Genomic DNA, 19,120 nt, shown 5'->3' with positions numbered 1-19,120 from the left:
TGGTGGATCGTGTGTATTCAGCACCGTTTAGCGGCAATCAGGATTTGGAGGCTCGAGTGGATCTTTGTTTGCTGGTATGTTAGATTTTGGATATGATGTCGAAATTTAGACTGGTTGTCTTAGTGTTGAGTGATTCTGAACTATTGCGCTACGGGCAATACCGAAAATGCCACGGGTTGAGTGATGAAGTGCATTGGATTATGTTCTAGCAGAGTGGTTTATATTTCAAAGGAACAACGGACGGTTGGGAAAGATTGCTTTCTTAATTGGGCATTCGTGATGGATGTCAGTGCAAAGGTTGCTATCATTAATTCAGTTCCGGTGTTAGGGGACTTTTTAGATGAGTTTCATATGGCTAGGCATGTTACCGGGCGAGGTTGTTGATTTCGGTATTAATTTGGTGCTGGGCACCTGATCGTCTGGCTCCGATAGGAGTTGTAGTAGTGGAAGTCAAGCGGGATGAGTAATTGGGTGTTGCTCGGTGAATAACGTACCGGTTATGTTCTATCAGGTTTGCATGATGTGTGTTATTTGTTTCACCATGGGTGTAATGATTTGCTTTGGCTCCAGACATCAATTGAGCATGGTTGTCGATTTCAAGCATAGTGACTTGAGGTGTTTCCTGTGGAGTAGTATTTGGATAGGAACGCGCGTTACAGCAAAGCTATGTGGAAACATGACATTGCGGGTCAAATTTGTGTGTCATGTTTCTATGATGTGAGACAGGGTCTTAGCCTTGTGTTGTGGCAGTACTGGTGAGCTTGAGGTACAGCTCTCTCAGCTGAGTCATTTTCATGAATTGAGTATGTTCGGACCGTTTCTTATTGGTGTACGTATTATGCAAGTTGTGGCTTAGGCATGTATTGATGTGTCATGTCACCTGAGTAGTGTGTTTGGTAAGAAGATATCGTTGAAATCATTAATGAATGCAAACGGATTCAATTTCAGTATGTGTGATGGGTAAATATTGAGGTTCGATTCAAAATTTGCTATGGTAATTACCAGGAGAGAAATGACTTCATGAATGGTTGACATAGGAAATGGTTATGATTTATTGTGTGTTTCTTTTATCATTGGCAGTATGTGAAAGTGTTGGAATGAGGCTTTAGTTGTTAAGAGGTTTCCTATCGATATTCGATTATTATGTGCATCTATTGTGAATAGAAATTATCATTTCGAGTGTTTGAGTTATGTGATATATTAGATAATTGCACCTGATGTTGCAGGTATGGGTTATTACAGCTGGTTCGGGCTTATTCTGAGTATGGATGTGAAGTTCTAATCTTGTGTATGATTTCGGAAGGTGCAGTGTGGTTCTATGGTTTATGGACTAGATGGATTGTGAAATTTCAGCTATGTTGTGTTATCGGACCTATGCGAGATAGGGTAGTGTGGGATCACCCACGGGTATATTCTTGGTAAAGTCGTTCAGCTATTGGTTGGCTTCTAGGACAACTCTGGGTACGCTCGAGGCAGCTCCTAATAGCTAAAAAGTAGTAAAGGAGACTCTACTAGTCTCCAGAATACTTGGCGTGCGGGAAAATATGCTAGCACATATCCAAGAAGTCCTGATCATCCTTGCGACGACCCAACCCGTCGTCTCGTGAGTTACTGCCCTATTTTCCCCATTTCCTATTTCTTTATGCTTTATTATCAGTGTTGGGTGTGAACGAGTTGATTTGGATTGGTTTTAGTAGGAAATGAGACACTTAGTCTCTTTAAGGAAGGTTTGTTTTGGAAAAGTCAACTGCACGTTGACTTATGTGTTAGAAGGCTCGGATTTGAATCCCGATGATTCGGTTAGCTTCGGGGGATGATTTGTGACTTAGGAGTGTTATCGGAAGTAATTTTGGAGGTCCGGTGTAGAATTAGACTTGAATTGGCGAAGTTAGTATTTTGGTGAATTCCGGTTGATAGGTGAGATTTTGATCCGAGAGTCGGAATGGAATTTCGAGAGTTGTTGTAGCTTCGTTAGGTGATTTGGGATATGTGTGCAAAATTTCAGGTCATTCGGACGTGGTTTGGTCGGGTTTTTGATCGAAAGTGTATTTCGGAAGTTTTTAGAAAATTAGGCTTGAATTCGATGAGTTTTGGGTAATTTGATGTTGTTTGAGGTGTTTTGATGATTGGATGAGGTTTGAATAATGTTATGAATTATGTTGGCATGTTTGGTCGGGGTCCCATGAGGCTCGGATAAGTTTTGGAAGAGTTTTTGGAAGATTTTTGCCGTTTGAGCATAAGCATGTAATGATCCAAATGTCCATTTTTAGTTCTAGAGATCGAAATTTAATTTCAAGATTTCCAGAATTTAAATAATGAATTATAGGAGTGATCTGGAAAGTTTGGTCTAATTTCATCAAGTCGCGATTGGGTTTTTGACATGAGACATGAGTTAATTGTTTAACGAGCGAAATGGATATCGCACTGAGCAAACGAGCTCCGAATTGAGTTTCGATTGAAGGACTATGTTTGTATCATTATTTGTGACTCATAGGAACAAGAATCATCGAATTCCGAGTTCGTATGATGGAGTTAGAGCCATTTTAGTAAAAAGAAAAGTGCTGCAATTTCTTTGGCTGCTGCTGTATTTTTTTAGCAGCGTGAACAGTAACCGCGCGTGAACAGTGACCACACGCATGAACAGTAATAGCGAGGGTGAACAGTACTTCCGAAAAATTTGAGTTTACAAAACAAATCATCCGCGATTTTGGGTCATTTTCCTCCATGGTTGATCGTTTTAAGAGCTTCTTGGTGGAGATTAAAGAGAGATTCAAGGGGGAACGACTTGAGGTAAGTTTCTTGGACTTAGAACTCGTTTTTATTGTGAATTCCACCTAGAGATTCATGAAATATAAGCCTACAAATCAAGAACTAGGGCTTGAATTTTGAAACCAAACAATTAGGATTTTATGGGACATTTGAACTCGGATTTGGGAGTTCTTGGTATGTATAGACTCGTGGCGAGACAAGGAATCCGGTGATGTTAATTTTCTGATTTTTCGAGACGTGGGCCCGGGGCTCGGGTTTTGTCAAATTCGTGAATTTTGATATTTTTTGATTGCTTTCGATTGGGTATTGTCTCTTTAGCATAATGCGACATATTCGTTGTGATTTTGGGCAGATTCGTCGCACGAGGAGGGTAATTTGAGAGGCAAGGGCATAGCGAGCTAGACTTTGACCGTCTTGAGGTGAGTAATTGATGTAAATGATGTCCTGAGGGTTTGAAACCCCGGAATTTCACATCGTAACGCTATATTGAGGTGACTTGCACGGCGGATAACGGGCGTGGGGTAGAGCACCGTTGGGGATTGTGACTTGGTCCATCCCGAGAGATGTTTTTACCGTGTTTTCTACTTGAACTAAATTGAGAATCATCCTTACTTGGATTTAATTGTTATATTTGGGCTTCTTGCAAATTATTTGAATCCTTCAGGGATTGATATCACTGCTTTCGCATATTTTGCATATCATTTGACCTCAGTCCAAGGTTTTAAATACTGTTTTGCAAACTCAGCCATCTTTCTAAGATTTGAAAACTTAAATGATATTTCTAAATGATATTTCGGGATGAGAACTACTGTTTTACAAATGCCAAAGGGGCTTATGATGATTTCTGGACTGAGCATGGATCGGGCTATGCGCCGCAGCAGTGTTATATTGATATTGAGGCCGAGAGCCTGGTTGATTACATTGATATTGAGGCCGAGAGCCTGGTTGATTACATTGATATTGGGCCGAGAGCCTGGGTGATTATACTGAGATTAATATGAGGCTAAGGGCCTAGATTTGATGCAACGAGATGGCTTGATATTGCGCTTGTGTTGTAGGAGCCCCTCCGGAGTCTGCACATACTCCCCAGTGAGCGCCATCGACGATAAATAAATGGATGGCTCGGGCTGCACGCCACAGTGGGTACTAGAGTGTACCATCATATGCAGTGCATTGCACTCATGCATTTGTTTTTATCTGTTATACATGTCTCAGTATTTGGTACTCTGACTTAATTGACTTGTTGCTTCACTATTTGTTGTTCTAAACTGCCAGTTATAGTTTACTTTGTATTTTTCCATGATTTCTTATTCTCAGGCTTTATTTATGTTTATTACTCACTGGGTCAGAGTACTCACATTACTCCCTGCACCTTGCATGCAGATCCAGGTACACCACAGGCTAAGTGAGGAATTGTTTAGCTGAGCAGGCAGTATCCGGGAGTATTAAGGTAGTTGCATGGCATTCGCAGCCTTGATCTCTACCCTCTATCTCTATCTTTTATTCCGTATTTTTCCTAGACAGACTTGTAATAGGTGGATATTCTGTATTAGAGGCTCATATTTGTGACACCGGATTCTATTGGGCTATGGTGTGGTATTTTAATTGAACTTCCGCAGATTTTATTATTAATTATACACTTGAATGAAATGACTTAGTAAATTCTCTATGATATTTATCTATAATCTGAATAAGAATTTGGGATAATATTGTTGAATGGTCGGGCTTGCCTAGCAGTGTATTGGGTGCCATCATGACCGGGGTTGGTATCGTGACAATCCTCTAACTCAGCCCCATTGAATGATGGAGGCTGGAGCCTCCCAAATCTCTCTAGTCTCTTTTACTCCTCATCACTCATAGTGTGACCCACCTGGGCCTGAGCAACTACAACCGGTTGGGCTGGTAGTACCTCCGGTGTCTGAAGTCCCTGCACTACTTGCTCTGGAGTACGGGCGGCGGGAGTCTGAGTACCTCAATCGGCCTGAGAAATGGATGGCGCAGCCTGAACAGATACCGGCTGAGCAAGGCTAGTGCAAATAATCAATATCTGGGCTAAAGCCTCGTGAAGACCTGGAATCACAATAGGCAGAACTGGTGCCTGACCTGGTCCCACTGGCTCAATTACATCTGGAACCTGTTTTTGAGTTGGAGCAACTGGTGGGTCTACATGTGCTGCTCTAGCTGTTGTACGAGCTGCACCTCGGCCTCTACCGCATCCCCGGCCTTTCGTGGCCCTAGCTGGTGGTACTGGTGGTCGTCCGCCTGATCCGGTATCATGTGTCCTCACCATATGTGAGAGAATAGAATAATAGAAGTTTAGTTCCTGGAATCAACAATTCGCACGACAAGAATATGAAGTTTTCCTAAGGGTTCGGCAGCCCCTCGAAGATAAGTACAGACGTCTATGTACCGTTTCGCAAGACTTTACTAAACTTGATCATGACTCGTAAGACCTATGTAACCTAGGCTCTGATACCAACTTGTCACGACCCAAACTCGACATATCATGATGACGTCTATCATGATACTAGGCAAGCCGACATACTCACACATACCAACATTTATAAATTCAAAATATACTGAAATATGTTTAAGTAAGTAAAATCTCATAAAAGCTGAACGAAAACGCCACAATCAATATAGAATTTCCAAAAATTCCGGAATCACTGAGTGCATGAGCATCTATACAATAACATAGTCTGATACAATGTCTAATAAAGTAGAACAAAATAAGTAAAATAGAGAGATAAGGGAGGAGAGTCAAGGTCTGCGGACGCCAAGGCAGCTACCTCGATAATCTCCGAACAACTGAACTTCGAGATCAGTAACCATCGTGCCCGAAAATACCTGGATCGACACACGAAGCGTAGGGTGTAGCGTGAGTACAACCAACTCAATAAGTAATAAGTCTAACCATTAGGCTGAAAGTAGTGACGAATCCGAACAATACGACCCAAGTACAGAATTAAACAGTACAGAATCGACTGAATCGCAATTACTACGGTACACGCCCGCACGCCTGTCACCTAGCATGCGCGTCATCTCAACACCAATCACATAGATTGGAATGCGAAGGTTCAAAGATGTGAATTGATTGTCTCATCAGGGAGAGTTAATACGCGTTGTACTCTTTTTTCCTTACAAGGTTTTGTCCTACTAGGTTTTCCTTGCAAAATTTTTAACGAGACAACCAAAAGGCGTATTGTTAAATATGTGTACTTTTTTTCCTTCACTAGAATTTTTTTCCAGTGAGTTTTATTGTAGCTAAGGTTTTAATGAGGCACATTATCTGGTGAATAAACATTCAAGGGGGAGTGTAATAAATAGTATTTTATTTATGGTGAATGTCTATATTTTATAGAGATTTTAGGATTTGTTACTTTGTGGTCAAGTCACTTTTTCTCTATAAATAATGGAGTTTTATTCCATTGTAAATCATCTCAAATCAATAAAAATTTTCTCTCTACTTTTCTCTGTTATACTTTTCTTTGTTATACTTTTCTTTCTTCTTTTATTGTTTCATCACTTAATTAGCTATTTATCCAAAAAAAAACTGTTTTAATTTTATCCCTTTGAATACAACGCTTATAAAACTTGCTTTAAAGGAGTATTAGGCACAATATTTTATAGCGATAAGAGAAGTATTCTTCTTCTTTCTATCCATAATCCATGCATTATTGCTTCTATTTCTTACTAGTTTGTAGTTCCCAAAATTCTAAGAACTTTTTAGATGGCAAACTACGTAAACCTATTTTATAGGGCCGGATTTGGATAAATTATTGTGAAAGTGCATCTAAAAGGATAAGATTTTATGCCATGACAATACCAGCTACGTTGACCCTTTCCTGATTTCTTTGGACAACTAGATATCAACGACATTGATGTTTATTACTGACTGGTTCAGTTTCTTTAAATAAATCGTTGATAAAATATTTTAATAACTGTTGTTTTCTGTGCTAATACGACATTACTTGTCAATTTTTCGTTTGTAAACTTGTGGATATAAAGCTATCCAAATCGAGACATGTATTTTATCTCCATACACAATTCCAACCTTGAAGGTGCAATATCTAAACCTTATTGTCTCTATTAATTTAAATTTTTAGAATTAGATTTTTCTCTTTTCCTCATATTTATTAGTTAGTATGTATAACAGATGTCCAAAATTTGAGGATGTATATGTACAAGTCTCGACCCAAAATATAATGAAAATAAAGAAGAATTTTCTAGCATATATAAGTTGGAATATTTTTTGTACTTCTTTTCACCCTGTTAAACAGCACCAATTAACAAATTACTATGACAAGAACGCTTAATTGAGAATAAATTTCACCCTGCACGTACCTTCAGATTAGCTTAATGAATCAACCCTTTCAATTAATAGTCACTAAGGTACCAAAAGCTACCACATAAAAGTCCTACTTGTCAACTAATTAACGGTTATTAATATTGGTGAAACTTTAATTGACATCATTAATCCAGGAATAATTTCTTATCTATTTGGTGATATATCATTGACATGAGTAATAAGAATTTCATGAGTAAAATACTTGATTACTCGAAGCAGTAAATAAAGCCATTTGCACTATATTTTACTATTATAGAAGGTAATGTCCATCTTTCAAATAGCTTGCTTAGCCGAGCTTCTTCCAAAGCCAAAAATAATTTTTTTCTTTCAAAAAGTAATTTTTCCCCCTTAACTTGAGGTATTTGACCAAGTTTCTTTGGGGGAAAAAGTGCTTTTAGGAAGAAGTAGAAGTAGTTTTGGGGTAGCAGAAAAAAGTAGATTCTCCCCAAAAGTAGAAGTTGAAGTAATTTTGACTTTTTTTCTAGCCAAAAACACCCTTAACAAATATAGTATACATCAGAATAACCTTACTTATTTTAAATTATCTTAAAGAATTAAAATTCTTTTCAATTTTATTTTCATATTTTACTAAAATAAAATGAAGAAACTTAGTTATTGTTTTTTAATAATAAATATTTGATATATTTATTATTAAAAAATATGTTAACTATTAAGTAAATCTCTTCATGTCCTTATTCATAATTTGATACTTAATTACTTTTTGAAAAGCTTGGCCAAACACAAATTATTGTTCAAAAGTGTTTTTTAGATTGATTAGCCAAACCCAAACTGTTTTTCTCAGAAGTACTATTTCAAAAAGTACTTATAGAAAAAATATTTTTCAAAATAAACTGATTTTTTCATCTTGGACAAACAAGTTATAGGGCCTAAAGCTTAGTCTAGAGTTTGAAGCGAAGAATTTACACTTTTTTTTTTGTGTAAATAAATCAATGTTAGAATACATCGAAAGCTAATTAACACATAGACATGCACTATGCCGTAAGTAAATTAAGAAGGTTAGATATTTTCGACAGCGTTATATTTTTTGTTGAAATATATATAGGTTGACTTCTTCAGCTTCACGTGTTGTGAAACTGAAATAATGCAAAAATTGACGTAAGAAACAAGAAACAAAGTAGAGGCATATTCTGTGGTTAGCTGGTTTTGCTTCGATATCTGGAAAATTAATCTTTGTTTAGAGACTCAGGAAATTTGGCCTCTGGAGCTATCAACTTTCTCAACTTCAACTTGACATCACTATATTGAATTTGTCTTTTAATTTTTGACCTTATCAATTTGGAATTTGGATGACGGCTTTTGTTCTTCACAAAAAGTAATGTCTTTAGTCCTAAAGTATTAATTGGCATATGAGACTCAGCATGAAAGCAAAATCTTATTGAAAATATTACTACATGTTGCAACTTTGATGTTGTTTAAGTTTCCATTATTCTCCCTTCCAATAAAGAACAATTATTTGACTATCTTAAGAATGTTTTGCAGCGATAATTTAGATAAATAGGCATTTTTATTTGGTGTTTAGTTCCGACTCTGGAGCCCGATTAATTTGGACTTGCACAGGAAAATCCGATTAACAAGTGCTCAATTCAATTTTCAGGGTGAGAATCCGAAACTCTGGTTAAAGACGGAAGAGTACTTATTGTTCTACCACAAACTTTCGGTGGTAGATAAATATAATGGATTTTCTACTTCCGTCCTCTCTAATGCTATATTTTTTCTTGAGGATGTTTTCAAATGTTGAGCATCCACAGCCCTTGTTACGATCCGGAATTCTCACCGTCGGGATCGTGATGGCGTCTAACATTTCACTTGCTAGGCAAGCTAATGTTAGAGATCATTAAACCAATTCTTAAACCTTTCAGTGACTAACAACAATTAACCCATAACAAGTTGAAAAGAGTGCGAAAATCCATAACAATCTTAGTATATAAAGCTACCCAGAATCTGGAGTCATAATCCACGAACTTCTAAGATTTAACTACAAGAACATGTCTGAAGGAAATAAAAATATTTTGGATACAAAAGAAACAGTAGAGAGAATATATGGAAGGGGACGTCAGGGCCTGCGGACACCAACAGGTCTACCTTGGGTCTCCGATCAGATTAAGCTAGCAGCTAAACTCAGGATCAACTCGGACCAGTACCGAAATTTGCACAGAAAGTGCAGAGTGCAGTATCAGTACAACCGACCACATGTACTGGTAAGTGTCGAGTCTAACCTCGACTTGAGGGATTAGGTCTTATTTGCCTATTTGCTACGTGTTTGAATGTTGAGTACAACGTATAGGTGAGGTGACGAGTACTTATGCGTTGTTGTCGAGTCATAGCATGCGAGTGAGTCTTATTCATGAAATTGTAGCTTTTCGTGATCATATTACACATGCTTAGACTAGCTTATCGTTATGTTGATCGTTCTTATTATATTTGACGGATTTTGGTATTGATTGAGTATTGATTCAAAGTTGAGGTTGGTATTGTGGAACCAAATGTTGAAGTAAGACTTGTTCTTGATATTTCTATCTCCCTGTTGTTATTGTTAATTATTTTGGTGAGGGAGAGTGTTAATGCACGAAGGGTGATGTCATGCCATGATTTGTGAGTGTTAGTGCACGAAGGGTGATGCCGTCCCATGATTTGTGAGTGTTAGTGCACGAAGGGTGATGCCGTGCCATATTGTGAGTGTTAATGCACGAAGGGTGATGTCGTGCCATGACTTTGTGAGTGTTAATGCACGAAGGGGTGATGCCATGTCGTTTGTTTTTGATTCATATGGTAGAGGTTGAGGGTAAAAGTAAGAAGGGTGATGTCGTGTACTTTCTTTTGCTGTGGTTACTTGTCCTTATCTGTTCTAATTATATCGGTTGATCAAAGTTCTTAATTCTATTGTGATCCTTTATCTTGTGATCCCCTCAGCATGTCCCCCTCCCAATATTACTTGTCTTGTTTCTTTTATCGACTGTTATTGGTATATATATTGTTATTCTGCACAGGTTTGTTTTATGGGTGTCTTTTCTTAGCTTCATCACTACTTCGCCGAAGTTAGACTCGACATTTACCAGTACATGGGGTCGCTTATACTGATACTGTACTCTGCACTTTCTATGCAGATTTTGGTACCTGTCCGAGTTGATCCTGAGTTTAGCTACTGGCTTCATCTGATCGGAGACCCAAGGTACACTTGTTGGCGTCTGCAGGGCCTGGCGTCCGCAGGGCCTCGCGTCCCCTTCCGTATATTATCTTTGTTATTTCTTTTGTATCGAAAATAGTTGTATTTCCTTCAGACATTTACTTGTAGTTAAATCTTATAAGCTCGTGGATTGTGACTCCAGATTTTGGGTAGCTTTATATATTAAGATTGTTATGGATTTTCGCGCTCTTTTCAACTTGTTATGGTTTAATTTTGTTCTTCACTGAAAGGTTTAAGAATTGGTTTAATGATCTCTAATGTTGACTTGCCTAGCAAGTGAAATTTTAGGCGTCATCACGCTCTCGACAATGGGAATTCCGGATCGTGACAATTTAGTATCAGAGCACTAGGTTGCCTAGGTCTCACAATTCACAAGCAGACTTAGTAGAGTCTGGGGGGTCGGTACGTGGATGTTTGTACTTATCTCTTAGAGGCTACATAGTTTATGAACAAGTTCACTTCTATTCTTCTCTGTCGTGCGATTTTTGTTCTCTCAATGCTAATCGAACTCTTCTACTCGTGTTCCTTCACAAGATGGCGAGAACACATACTGCATCTTCAGCTGAGCAGCAGCCAAAACCCCTAGTGGCAGCTCCTACGGGGGGCAAAGGTCGAGGTCGAGGCCATGCCAGAGGCCGAGGAAGGGGCAGGGCTCAACCTAGAGCTCGAGTAGTAGCACCAACGGCGGAGCCTCAGGTAGAGTTTGATGAGGAGGCTCCAGCCCAGACAGTTCCAGCAGGACCAGCTCAAGTCCTAGAAGGGTTCATCGCCACCCCAATACTTTAGGATGTTTTCGTCCATTTAGTGGGCCTCATGGAGAGGGTGGAACCAGCTGTCTCTCAGGTTGGGAGAGGAGCATAGACTCCCGCTACTCACACTCCAGAGCAGATGGCTCCCCAGTTTCTGACTCCAGCAACTCAGCCAGTTGGGGTAGTTCAGCCGGGTGTTGCGGCACATACCGGTGATAGATCAGCTATGTCATCTGAGGCTTTATGGAGATTGGATATGTTTACGAAGATATTCCCAGTTCACTTCAGCGGTGCATCTTCAGAGGAACCCGAGGACTATCTGGATATCTTTCATGAGGTGTTACGGAAGATGGGCATAGTGGAGACCCATGGGATTGATTTTGCTGCATTCAAGTTGCCGGGTTTCGCCAAGAAATGGTAGAGGGATTATATGTTAACCAGGCCAGCTGGGTCGCCGGCTCTCACTTGGGACCAGTTCTCTCAGTTATTTCTTGAGAAGTTTCTTCTTGTCACATTGAGAGAGGACTATCGGAGGCAGTTCGAGCATCTTCAGCAGGGCTCTATGTACGAGACCCGATTTGTGGATTTGTCCCGTCATGTTATTCTTCTACTTCCTACCGAGAGAGAAAGAGTGGAGAGGTTTATTAAGGGACTTGCTCAGCCTATCAGATTATAGATGGCTAAGGAGACTGGGAGTGGTCAGGGATCTGACAAGAGACCTCGTCATTCTGGTGGATTCAGTGGTGCCTCGTCTGGAGGCAGGGGTACTTTTGGTAGAGGCCATCCTCCCAGGCTATTTCATTCAACACTCCAGGCTTCTCACGGTGCTTCAGGTGGTCGTGGCCCTCATATACATTATTCCAATCAGCTAGCCTACAGTACACCACCAGCTCCTATTAGTGAACCTCCGCTCCAGAGTTTTCAAGGTGTTTACCCAGGTCGACAAGGTCAGTTTCAGGGTCAGCAGTCACAACAGCCGAGGTCTTGTTATACTTGTGGTGATCCGAGGCACATTGCTAGGTTTTTCCCTTGAGCATCGAGCAGTTCTCAGCATTAGGGTTCTCGTGCCATGGTCCCAGCCGGGTGTTTCACCTCCCGCTCAGCCATCTAGAGGTAGGGGTCAGGCAGCTAGAGGTGGAGGTCGGGGCATTAGAGGTGGAGGTCAGGCCACTAGAGGTGGAGGCCAACCAGACATGGCCCATCCTTGAGATGTAGTTCAAAGTAGTGGGGCCTAGCCCCGATGCTATGCTTTTCCAGCCAGGCCTAAGGCTGGGTCATCTGACGCGGTTATCATAGGTACGATATCAGTTTGCAGTAGAGATGCCTCAGTACTGTTTGATTCGGGTTCTACTTATTCCTACGTGTCATCCTATTTTGCTTCATATTTAGTTGTGCCTCGTGAGTGCTCCCGTGTATGTGTCCACCCCTGTGGGAGATGCTATTGTTGTATATCGCATTTATCGTTTGTGTGTGGTTACCATTGGGAGTCTTGAGACTCGTGTAGATCTCCTACTTCTCCATATGGTCAATTTTGATGTCATTTTAGGGATGGATTGGCTGTCAACTTATCATGCTATATTAGATTGTCATGCCAAGAAGGTGACCTTAGCCTTGCCAGGGTTTCCTCGACTAGAGTGGAGAGGGACTCCAGGCCATTCTACCAGTAGGTTTATCTCGTATATGAAGGCTCGGCATATGATCAAGAATGGGTGTCTAGCTTATTTGGCTTATGTCCGCGATTCTAGTATGGAGGTTCCTTCAATAGATTCAGTACCGGTCGTTCGTGAGTTTCCAGTGGTATTTCCTGTAGACCTGTTGGGGATGCCACCCGACAGGGATATTGACTTTTGTGTTGATTTGGCTCCGGGCACTCAGCCCATTTCTATTCCGCCATACTGTATGGCCCCTCTAGAGTTGAAAGAATTGAAGGAGCAGTTGTAAGATTTGCTTGTAAGGGCTTTATTAGATCTAGTGTCTCGCCCTAGGGTGCGCCCGTGTTGTTTGTGAAGAAGAAGGATGGATCAATGAGGATGTGCATAGATTATCAGCAGTTGAACAAAGTAACCATCAAACACAAGTATCCATTGCCAAGGATTGACAACTTATTTGATCAGCTTCAGGGTGCCAAAGTGTTTTCAAAGATTGATTTGAGGTCTGGCTATCATTATTTGAGGATTAGGGCATCCGATGTTCCTAAGACAGCTTTTTGGACTCGATATAGGCATTATGAGTTTCTAATGATGTCATTTGGGCTACCAAATGCCCCAGCAACATTTATGGATTTGATGGACCGAGTGTTCAAGCCCTATCTGGATTCCTTTGTGATTATGTTTATTGATGATATTTTTATCTACTCTGGCAGCCGAGAGGAGCATGAGAAGCACCTTCGGATCGTTCTTCAGACTCTGAGAGACAGCCAGTTATATGCTAAGTTTTCAAAATGTGACTTTTGTTTGAGTTCAGTCGCTTTCTTGGGGCACGTTATATCGGTAGAAAGTATTCAAATGATTCCTAAAAAGATTGAGGCAGTTCAACACTGGCCTAGACCTATATCAGCTACAGAGATCCGGAGTTTCTTGGGATTGACAGGTTATTACCGTCAGTTTGTGGAGGGGTTTTCATCTATAGCAGCCCCGTTGACTAGTTTGACCCAGAAGGGTGCCCCGTTAAGATGGTAAGACGAGTGTGAGGCAAGCTTTTAGAAGCTCAAGACTTCTTTGACTATGGTGCCGGTGTTGGTGTTGCCCACAGGTTCAGGGCCTTATACAGTATATTATGATGCATCTCGTATTGGACTTGGTGCGATATTGATGCAGGATGGCAGGTGATTGCATATGTGTTGTGGTAGCTGGAGGTTCACGAGAAGAATTACCATGTTCATGACTTGGAGCTGGAAGCCATTGTTCATGTGTTGAAGATTTGGAGGCACTATCCTTATGGCTTGTCGTGTGAGGTGTTCACAGATCATCGGAGTTTGTAGTATTTGTTCAAGCAAAAAGAGCTCAATTTGAGGCAGAGGAGGTGGTTAGAGCTATTGAAAGACTATGATATCACCATCTTGTATCATCCCAGGAAGGCCAACGTGATGGCCGATGCTTTGTGAAGAAAATCTGCGAGTACGGGAAGCCTTGCATACATTCTAGTCGGTGAGAGACCGCTTGCATTAGATGTTCATGCCTTGGCCAATCAGTTCGTGGGGTTGGATGTTTTTGAGCCCAATTGTGTTCTAGCTTGTACGGTCGCTCGGTCTTCATTATTTGAGCGCATCAGGGAGCGACAATATGATGACCATCATTTGCTTGTCCTTAGGGATACAGTGAGGCATGGTGATGCCAAGCAGGTTACGGTTGGAGACGTTCGAGTTTTGAGGATGCAGGGTCGTGTTTTTGTGCCTAATATGAATGGACTTCGTGAGTTAATTCTATAGGAGACCCACAGTTCCCGGTATTCTAGTCATTCGGGCGCCGCCAAGATGTATCAGGACTTGCGGCAACATTATTGGTGGAGGAGAATGAAGAAAGATATAGTGGCATATGTGGCTCGGTGTCTAAATTATCAGCAAGTAAAGTACGAGCATTAGAGACTTGGTGGTTTTCTTCAGAAGATAGAGATTCCTGAGTGGAAGTGGGAGCGTATCATTATGAATTTCATTGTTAGACTCCTACGGACTCAAATGAAGTTCGATGCAGTTTAGGTTATTGTGGATAGACTGACCAAGTCAGCAGATTTCATTCATGTGGTAGTTACTTATTCTTTAGAGCAGTTGTCAGTGATTTATATCCGCGAGATTGTTCGTCTTCACGGTGTGCCCATGTCTATCCTTTTTGATCAAGGTACGTAGTTTACCTCGCATTTGTGAAGGGCTGTGAAACGTGAGTTGGGCACGCAGATTGAGCTGAGCACAACATTTCATCCTCAGACGGACAAGCAGTTCGAGCGCACTATTCAGATATTGGAGGATATACTCCGCGCATGTGTTATTGACTTCGGAGGTTTATGGGATCAGTTCTTGCTGCTAGTGGAGCTTACCTACAAAAACGATTATCAGTCAAGCATCAAGATAGCTCCCTATGAGGCATTATATGGTAGACAGTGTCGATCGCCGGTTGGATGGTTCAAGTCAGGGGAGGCTCGGTTATTGGGTACAGATTTGGTACAGGATGCCTTGGATAAGTTTAAGATCATTCAGAATAGACTTCGCACAGCTCAGTCCAGGAAAAAGAGTTATACCGACCGTAAGTTCCGTGATGTTGCATTTATGGTCAAGGAGAGAGTGTTGCACCGTGTGTCACCCATGAAGGGTGTAATGAGGTTTGGAAAGAAGGGCAAGTTGAGTCCTAGGTATATCAGGCCTTTTGAGATTCTTGAGCGAGTGGGGGAGGTGGCCTACAGGCTTGCATTGCCACCTGGTTTATCAGTGGTACATCCACTGTTTCATGTGTCCATGCTTCGGAAGTATCACGGCGATCTATCCCATGTGTTAGATTTCAGCACTGTCCAGCTGGACAAGGATTTGACCTATAAGGAGGAGCTGGTGGCTATTCTATACCGGCAGGTTCGTCAGTTGAGATCGAAGAGTTATTCTTCCATTCGAGTGTAGTGGAGGTGTCAGCCCGTCGAGGCATCTACTTGGGATCTGATTCAGACATGCGGAGTAGATATCCCCACCTGTTCACCAGCCCAAGTACTTTTCTATGCCCGTTTGAGGACGAACGGTTGTTTTAGAGGTGAAGAATGTGATGAACCGAAAGGCCATCTTGTATTTTAGAACTCAATTCTACGCTTTTAAGCCTTGAAAATCTCATTTTTACCCTCTTTGATTTGCGTGCACATTCCGGGTGTGTTTCCGGAAAGCTTTTATGTTAACGGTTGATAAAAATAAGAAATTTTGCCTAAAACTTCATTTGAGTTGACTTCGGTCAATATTTTGGTAAATGAACCCGGATTCATGTTTTGACGGTCCCGGTGGGTCCTTAACGTAATTTGATACTTGGGCGTATGCCCGAAATTGAAATCGGAAGTCCCTAGCGCGAGATATCGGACTTTGTCGAAATTTAAAAGTTAAAGACTTAATGAAATGGAGATGTTTGACCAAGGTTTGACTTTTTTGATATCGAATCCATATTTTAGTTCCGGAATCTAGTATAGGTCTAATAACCTATTTATGACTTGTTTGTGAAATTTGGTGAGAAACGGAGTTGGTTTGACGTGATTCGGACGTCCGGTTGAGAAATTAGAAGTTTCAAAGTTTTCTTGAAAATTTCATTTGATTTGGTGCTAAATTTGTAGTTTTAGGTGTTATTTTGGCGATTTGATCACGTGAGCAAGTTCTTATGATGTTTTTAGACTTGTGTACACTTTTGGTTTTGAGCCCCAAGGGCTCGGGTGAGTTTCGGATAGGCTACAGAGTAAAGTTGGACTTAGAGAATATTGCTGGTGTATCTGATCTTGTTGCAGGCCTCTAATCTCGCATTTGCGAGATCAGGCATCACATATGCGACCTCTGAGGGGTTTGCACTTGCGAGCTTCTCATCGCAAATATGAAGTGAAGCTGGACCAACAGTTTTTGCATTTGCGAATTTTCTTTCGCATTTGCGAAGGGAGTCTGGGAAGGGCAGTGATCGCAAATGCGATTCTGAGTCGCATTTGCGAGTGATCGCATTTGCGGAGATTTAAGTTCACATTTGCGACCTTATCTTCGCATTTGCGAGGACAATAGAAATGTGGGAGGTTCGCATTTGCGAAAATTTTCTCGCATTTGCGAATCCCAGGTCGCGTTTGTAACATCTGCAGCTAGTAAAACTTGACCTAAACGGGATTTTTGCTCATTTTTCACAACAATAAACCCTCTAGGCGATTTTCCAAAGACCATTTCTTCTCCAAAATATTGGTAAGTGATTCTAAACTAGTTTCTTTCAATCTTTCACTTCATTTTGCAAGATTTCAACCGAAAATCTAAGGTTTTCATGATGGAATGGGGATTTTTGAGTAGAAACTAGGGATTTGATAAATTGGGTATTTAGACCTCAAATTGAGGTCGGATTTTAAAACTAATTATATATCCGGGCTCAGGGGTGAATGTGCAGTCGGGTTTTGATCCGAATTTCGGGTTTGGACCATGCAGGCCTCGGGTGTCGACTTTTTAAAAAATGGCCTAAATTAAATTCTTTGCCATCATGGGTAGTTCTTAAGGCTTAATTTGAATCGTTTGGTTGGTAAAATACTAGATTCTATCGGTTAGGAGGCTCGTTTGAGAGGAAAAGCCGTGGTTGAGCTTTGAGTTAGCCGTTGGAGTGAGGTAAGTGTCGTGGTTAAACTTTGCTTGAGGTATTAGGTCTTATTTGCCTATTTGCTACGTGTTTGAATGTTGATTACAACGTATAGGTAAGGTGACGAGTACCTATGCGTTGTTGTCGAGTCATAACATGCGAATGAGTCTTATTCATGAAATTGTAGTTTTCCGTGATCATATTACCCATGCTTAGACTAGTTTATTGTTATGTTGATCATTCTTATTATATTTGATGGATTTTGGTATTGATTGAGTATTGATTCAAAGTTGAGGTTGGTATTGTGGAACCAAATGTTGAAGTAAGACTTGTTCTTGATATTTCTATCTCCCTGTTGTTATTGTTACTTATTTTGGTGAGGGAAAGTGTTAATGCACGAAGGGTGATATCGTGCCATGATTTGTGTGTGTTAGTGCACGAAGGGTGATATCGTGCCATATTGTGAGTGTTAATTCACGAAGGGTGATGTCGTGCCATGACTTTGTGAGTGTTAATGCACGAAGGGTGATGCCGTACTATATTATGAGTATTAATTCATAAAGGGTGATGTTGTGCCATGACTTTGTGAGTGTTAGTGCACGAAGGGTGATGCTGTGCTGTTTTATTTTATTCATATGGTGAGGTTGAGAGTAAAAGCACGAAGGGTGATGCCGTGTACTTTCTCTTGATGTGGTTACTTGACCTTATCTGTTCTAATTATATCGGTTGATCAAAGTTCTTAATTCTGTTGTGATCCTTTATCTTGTGATCCCCTCAGCATTTCCCCCTCCCAATATTGCCCGTCTTATTTCTTTTATTATTGTTATTGGTATATATATTGTTATTCTGCACAGGTTTGTTTTGTGGGTGTCTTGTCTTAGCCTCGTCACTACTTCGCCGAAGTTAGACTCGACACTTACCAGTACATGGGGTCGCTTATACTGATACTGTACTCTGCACTTTCTATGCAGATTTTGGTACCTGTCCGAGTTGATCCTGAGTTTAGCTACTGGCTTCATCTGATCGGAGACCCAAGGTACACTTGTTGGCGTCCGCAGGGCCTGACGTCTCCTTCCATATATTATCTTTGTTGTTTCTTTTGTAGCGAAAACAGTTGTATTTCCTTCAGACATTTACTTAGAAGTTCGTGGATTGTGACTCCAGATTCTGGATAGCTTTATATATTAAGATTGTTATAGATTTCCTTACTCTTTTCAATTTGTTATGGTTTATTTGTTGTTAATCACTGAAAGGTTTAAGAATTGGTTTAATGATCTCTAACATTGGCTTGCCTAGCAAGTGAAATGTTAGGCGTCATCACGGTCCTCACCGTGAGAATTCCGGGTCGTGATAGCCCTTTGGTTTATAGATAGTCAGCAGAAAAATCATATTCTCGTACTTTCTATTGTTTTCTTCTAGGATATTACTTCTTATATTTATTTTATCTTATTTCATTGTCAAATTAAAATACTGCACTAGATAAATGTGGAATTTAATATATGCACATGAACGAATTCTTAACATATGATATGGTATTGAATTTTTATATCTCCAACAAGAAGTTCCCCTTTTGCTTTTGGTCTATTCTTCTGCTTCAAAATAGTGGTCAATGTTTGAAAAATAAACTGTTGGAATAGCTTAATTTATGGTGAAATATAGTTACCAAAATTGAAGAGGCTTGACTTGGGAAAGCGTTTAATTAAGCAGGGACTGAAACAGCTACAAAGAGTAGAACTGAAGGACCAAAAGTTAATACAATAAGATTGGCAGCTCATACCTT

The sequence above is a fragment of the Nicotiana tabacum genome, chromosome 16 (assembly GCF_000715075.1).
Source record: "Nicotiana tabacum cultivar K326 chromosome 16, ASM71507v2, whole genome shotgun sequence".
Classification (NCBI taxonomy): domain Eukaryota; kingdom Viridiplantae; phylum Streptophyta; class Magnoliopsida; order Solanales; family Solanaceae; genus Nicotiana; species Nicotiana tabacum.
Note: the sequence above shows the minus strand (reverse complement) of the source record.